General features: G+C 33.5%; 1 protein-coding gene across 13 annotated transcripts in view; it reads left to right on the top strand.

Annotated features, from left to right (window-relative positions):
• Positions 1–5,000, top strand: part of LOC144979975 (uncharacterized) — a 370,695-nt gene that overhangs the window by 264,829 nt on the left and 100,866 nt on the right. The window contains exon 1 of one of the 13 annotated variants that reach the window (XR_013646804.1): positions 4,453–4,672. The exons of 11 other annotated variants lie outside the window; for them this stretch is intronic. The gene's annotated coding sequence lies outside the window, so the exon portion shown is untranslated. Of the gene's footprint in view, positions 1–4,452; positions 4,673–5,000 lie in introns of those variants that run through there. One more of the 13 variants, XM_078927359.1, reaches the window with a different exon arrangement.

The following is a 5,000-nucleotide window of genomic DNA, read 5'->3' as shown; positions in this document are numbered from 1 at the left end:
CCGTTCTCATTTTTTAAATATCATTTGATTATTGGTGCATTTTCTTTCTTTCATTCATCCATTTATTCATCCATCCATTTATTCATTCATTCCTTCATTCATTCATTCATTCATTCATTCATCCACCGATCTATTCCATTTATTTATTCATTCATTCATCCATTCATTCAATACATTTAAATTTTGGCCCAATAACTTTTCCTTCATAACATTTATATAGATAGATGAGTCCGGTCCCTAGCGTAGCCAAAATTCCCAAACTGATATTTTCCTTGAAGTCTTGAGTTGGGACGTTTTGACAAGTTGGGCACACAACGTCATCAAACTAGATTTAAAGCATACGTTTAAAACAAACCAAACACAAGCGCCATCAACACCAAAAAAAAAAAAAACCCCAAAAACATCGAAAGACCTAAAAACAATATAAAACATTAAAAAAAAAACAAAAAAAAAAAAAAAAAAAAAAACAAACCCAGCAACAACAACAAAGCCAGGCATTTGTCAATGTAAACATTCCTACTGCCCCCAGAGTCTCCCAATCCAAATGTTAAATTCACAATTCAAAATATTTTGAATGCTGTTACTATTCTATGTATTATTAAATTCACAAGTTTGTCCGGTCATGCCAATGCATATATTATTATTATTACAATTCATCACTTTCCTGATCCGTATCGGATCGAGACCAATTGTCCTGACGAAGGCAAACTCCATTTATTTGCATTATAACAACACTGCGTACTCTGACAAAAAAAGGTATTTTAAATTTTAGCCAGAAAATTCACCCTTGACTCTCTCCTTACCAGCCATTTTCAGGATTTTCCCCAACACTTTTATTTTTTATCACTCAAACACAATAGCAGTAAAGTTCTTGCGCTACTCTTTTCTTTAGCAAAACATACTCTACAATTCACTGTTCAAATTTTATTTAAATGTTATGATGTACAATAGAAATTTGAATAAGAAAAATGTTGGTTGTATCGTAAGGAATGTGACGATTTTTCTGTACTTGGTAAGGAGGGGGTTTAATATATCGATTGATTAAAATGACTCGTCTTGATAAACACTCTCAAACCTGAGACTTCAGTGACGTCTCAGGTTTAAAAGTGTTAAACAATATGTGGGGCATTTTAATTGGTCGATAGCATACCTGCCAACCCTTCCCTTTTTTTGCGAAATCATTGCTATTTTCACTCTTTATATTTGTACTATTCCGCCATTGTACCTAAAATTCCGATTTAAAAAAAAAAAATGATGATAATTGTAAGAATTAAAAAAAAAAAGCGAAGTGGGGGGGGGGGGGGGGTTAAAAAGGTGAAATTCCTATTTTTTGTCTCAAATTCCAATTTTCAGGCGTTCTGATTCCACTTTTGGAATATGAAGGGTTGGCAGGTCTGCGAGTTTTCTGGCCCCAAAAATAAAATAAAAATAAATAAACAAAAACCGTGTTTTGTTTTTTTCAGAGTGTGCATGTGGCAACTTCGGTATATCCTATATCCATCCACCTCGCCACAGGGCTATGAATGAATAATTAAGATATATAATTAGCTCATAATATTATTATTATTGCCTTAATGGTTGTAGTAATATTATAATTATTATTACGCTGTCGTTCCCATTAAGATTGCGGTAGCCGATACCGTTGTCTCAAAACGGTATTATGTGGGGATGAACACGATGTTATAATTGAAACTGGTCAACAAATTGGAATGATCACTAATAGGCACAATAAAATATAACATTAATTCTCCTCAATAAATCATATATAAACTCAACGCACATCTGTTATTTCTAGCTCTAAATTCAATTTTCAGCATCTTAATCATCCCGACATTGTACCGTTTTGAGGTGAGGGGTCATATTTTACATATGTGACTCACCGAGTTTTAATCTATTATGGGAATATCACTTTTTTAATTTTATAAATAGGTGTTTCTTAGGACAAAAAAAAACAAAACAAACATATACTGGCTCCCAGGTTTTGAGAGTTTTTTAATCGATCGATATTTGAAGGATGAGTTATCTGACCAAAATATTTAAATCCGAGAGTTTTTCCAGAGTACGACAATTAACTCGCCCAATCCTAGAGATTTTTCTACTTTTCAAAATTTGAAAAAAAATGTATTAAAAATGAGCATGTACATAGATAGTTTTATTCAACTACCATTAACATGTAAAAACTAAAAAAAGAAACATTAGCTTTGATAACCCGCCTAAAATTTATCTCAGAAAAATGTAATAAATAGGCATGGGGTGGTAAAAATAACCAGGGTAAACTACGGATTTAGTCGGTGTTAGGGTTGAGTGAGTTAAAAGGTCAATCTTACACACTTGGATTTTGAGCAATCGGCTCATTCTGACATAACACCGTTTAGAAATGGCTGATCACATATTGATGTGATGTAATTGCCGTTGCTGCTTTCTTCGTGACAAGGCAAGGCGATGTGGTAAATAGCTGGGATACTTATTCTACTACTACTAATAATAATAATACTCATTATACATAATATACTATAATATTATGTCGGTGACCCGACTGTTCTATAAACCTATCCAATAGGAAGTGTGACCTTTCCATCTCTATGTGCCAGTTTTTGTTTGATTGTGATTAATCCCCAAACCACATAATTATTGAAATTCATTGACAAGCCACTATTTAAATACTCTCCCTCCCCTCACCCCCAGACTTTAAAAAAAATATTTTGGTCAGAAAATGTTTCGTTCAAATATCGGTCGATTGTGATTTATCTTAAATGGATCCTTAATACGAAGTTGAAAATATCTCAAATTGAAGCTTCGCCGACTTCAAAAAATCAACAACAAAATATTATAGTGTTTGAGAATCATTTGACACGTTTAGGGTCATTCGTCGATCTAGATACCCCTTACTTTGAAGGAAAATGTTATCGGCCAAATTGTTTTTATGTTATGGGAATGAATGAGAATAATTTTCCTAAATCTGGGATTTTAAAAATTTATTTTGCTTTGTTTTAATTTTTTTATTTTCTATTTTATTATAATATGTTATTCTGTTATTGTTTGTGGAGTTTTTTGTTGTTTGTTTGCTTTTGTTTTGTTTTTTTAGGGGAGGGGGTGTTTTTCATCGTTGTTGTTATTGCTGTTTTTCCCCGTTTTTTTAAAGGGGGAGGGAGGTTGTTTCATTATTTAAATATTATTAAAATCATTTGCCTGTCAAGTCTGTCACAGTTCTTCAGATTCAGGCTAGCCAGTTAATATTAAATTTCCAATTTTACTTTATTTCTCATCTTTTTTAACTAAAAGCAAAAAATGTGATTTATAATAATAATAATAGTTGTTCATTTCAACATATCGACCACAGACCTCTCTAGTCCTACATTTAACCCTCTCCTTACCAGCCATTTCCCCAACAATTCACACCCAACTAATACAAAAAAAAAATTTTTTTCACCAAAACACAATAGCAGTAAGTTCTTGCGATAAGTAAATACTTTAGCTAGACATACTCTACAACACACTTTAAATTTCATGATGTACAAAAGAAATTTGAAGAAGAAAAATTTTGGTTGTATCGTAACGAATGTGACGATTTTCCTATAGTTGGTAAGGAGGGGGTTAATCATCGATAAGGCTGTACACTATTATTACCCCCATTCCAAGTAGGACGGACCAGTGCCGATTTTTATCTGTTTGACCAAGTCTAAGTCTCGAGTAAAATGGACGATAGGCCAGGGCAGCGCAGGGCTATTAACTTTTGTCATCTCGAGACAAACACTCAAATTCATTTTGATGGATTAGCGTTGTTTGCCAAACTCCTCCGTGCCGCCGGTATTGGAATTCCAAGTCTTTGATGAACAGTAAGTGTGACGTTTGAATGTGGTTATTTTCGGCAGACTTGCGTTGTTCTGTGTGGTGTGCTTTTTTTTTTTTTTGTTGTTGTATCTTGTGCAGTATTGAATTAGAACTTATTTAGAAACGGTAGATTTGCGTCCTGTGCGGTGTGTGCTTTTTTGTATTTAGTACAATATTAGAAATTATGATATATTAATGATAGATCTACGCCATGTGTTGTGCGATTATTTTTTTTTAATATTTTTTTTTTTGTTATATTGTGCAATATTAGAACTTATGATATATTAACGATATATTTACGCCCTTTGTGGTGCATTTTTTGTATCTTGTGCAATATTAGAACTTGTTTATAAACAATAGATTTACGCCCTGTGTGGTGTGCATTTTTTGTATCTTGTGCAATATTAGAACTTGTTTATAAACAATAGATTTACGCCCTGTGTGGTGTGCATTTTTTGTATCTTGTGCAATATTAGAACTTGTTTATAAACAATAGATTTACGCCGTGTGTGGTGTGCATTTTTTATATCTTGTGCAATATTAGAACTTGTTTATAAACAATAGATTTACGCCCTGTGTGGTGTGCATTTTTTGTATCTTGTGCATTATTAGAACTTGTTTATAAACGATAGATTTGCGTCCTGCGTGGTGTGCTTTGTGTTTTATACAATATTTTTCATTATTTTATAACTTAGTCTTGAATATTTTACCTTCGTACTGTGGTAAACATTAGTTTTTACAAAAATCGGATACGGTACAGTCGAATCATTATTTATTCCGGATTTTGCTTTAAATGAAAGATATTAGGACGGATATCAAAATTATTTGGACCAAGTGAAAGGTATGTTGGGTACTACAATATTCTCTCTTTCCTTTTTTTTTTTTTTTTTTTTTCTTTATTTCTTAATCCCCCATATCTTTATTTCACTCTCTCACTCTCACTATTAATTTCTTCCTTTCTCTTTCACTCACCCCCCCCCCCCCTCTCTCTCTCTCTCTCTCTCTCTCTCTCTCTCTCTCTCTCATATCTTTTTCTGTCTTTCACTCTTTCCCTCGCTCTCTCTTACCCTATATCTTTGTCCCACTCTTACCCACCCCCCCCCCCCCACCTCTCTCTCTCTCTCTCCCACCCCCCCCTCTCTCTCTCTCTTTCTCTCTCTCTCTCTATC

This window comes from Berghia stephanieae, chromosome 9, assembly GCF_034508935.2.
Source record: "Berghia stephanieae isolate SIO BIC M18660-M18661 chromosome 9, UCSD_Bste_1.3, whole genome shotgun sequence".
NCBI lineage: Eukaryota > Metazoa > Mollusca > Gastropoda > Nudibranchia > Aeolidiidae > Berghia > Berghia stephanieae.
Note: the sequence above shows the minus strand (reverse complement) of the source record. Positions and strands in the feature narration are given on the sequence as shown.